Source organism: Laccaria bicolor, genomic scaffold (genome assembly GCF_000143565.1).
Source record: "Laccaria bicolor S238N-H82 LACBIscaffold_54 genomic scaffold, whole genome shotgun sequence".
Classification (NCBI taxonomy): Eukaryota; Fungi; Basidiomycota; class Agaricomycetes; order Agaricales; family Hydnangiaceae; genus Laccaria; species Laccaria bicolor.
In genome coordinates this window covers 32,339-33,808 of record NW_001889925.1, presented here as the reverse complement: position 1 = coordinate 33,808, position 1,470 = coordinate 32,339, and positions in this window count along the sequence as shown.

The following is a 1,470-nucleotide window of genomic DNA, read 5'->3' as shown; positions in this document are numbered from 1 at the left end:
CCCCCGAGAACGAACCATGACCGCCAACGATAACACGAATGACAACTACAACGATGACAACAACGATGACCGACTACGACAACGACAATGGATTTAGTTATAGTAGTTGTTAGTATGTTCTCAATATGTCTAGAATACTTTTTCAATGTTCAGTGCCGTAGGCATGGTCCTAAACTTTGGTCAATATAACTAAAGAACGGAACAAAAATATTGGTCAACCAAAATAGCTGAATCCTATCCTAGGAGTAGTACAAGCATGCTAGGCCGGTGATAGGCTACCAACCGACATAAATGGATGATAACACCCTCTTAGATACCATACTAGGTTATACTACCCTTTTGCTCTCCATACTAGGCTTCACTGGGCTTTCACGTTCCATCCTAGGGATTGCTAGCCTGTTAAGCCCCATCCAAAGCCACACAAGCGAGATACTAGGTAAGTAGGCCCATACTATATATACCAAATATATACTAGGCCTACCATGGAACGTGAACTTTTGCTGATGATGAGACCTTGACCGTTTCGTAAATGGTTTTGGGGAGCGTCTTCACGGAGCGTGGGGGTATCTGAACGAGCCCTCGACCACAGAAAACGGAGCAGATTGAGGTCCTGGGGAGTTATGAGCACAGGGCAAAAGAGCGAAAATGGAAACTGACCTAGCTCTACGAGAACTCGGCCGTTTCGTAAACGGTTTTGGGGAACGTCTTCACGGAGCGTGGGACTATCTGAACGAGTTCAAGATCATGAAAATCGAAGGGGTATTGACAGAGAACTTTCATTGTGTTTGGACTAGCCAAGACAGCAATGTACCATTCCACCAATAAACTGAATTACACACAGCCACATGAGCAGGTTAGAAAAATGATGACACACGAACATTTCCCGATCATTTGATGGGGGAAAGTTTTGTGCGTCATAGGAATCTGTGATGTGTCAAAAGAATAAGATCCGATAACTGAGATCTAAAACTTTAATCTATGTGTTCTGATCTGTTTTGATGGTATCACCATATATAGACCACTGCCTGATTACACGTTCTTTGAGTTTATGAAGAGACTCGCTTTGACGTGGCACTTGAATTGTTTGGACTGGCCAAGACAACAATGAGCGTGCACAGAAAACAGACAAGATGTGGTAGATAGATACATTGCACAAATCATTTGGACTGGCCAAGACGACGAAGAGTGCAAGACAGCAAAGTGCACAGCAGACCACCTGCTTTGGATGTGGCATTATGTGTGTTGCATTTGGATTGACCAAGATGATGACAATGCTCTGTGTTGCGTTTGAATTAACCAAGACGATGACAACACTATGGATGTGGCATCACAGAATGCTCTGTGTCATGTTTGGATTGACCAAGATGATGACAACAGAGTTTGTACTTAGCAAGCAGAAGTTGATGTTGAGTTTTCGGAAGTATCCGAAAATGACGTACTTCCGTTGCGGGCTACCTTTGATTTTGAAGG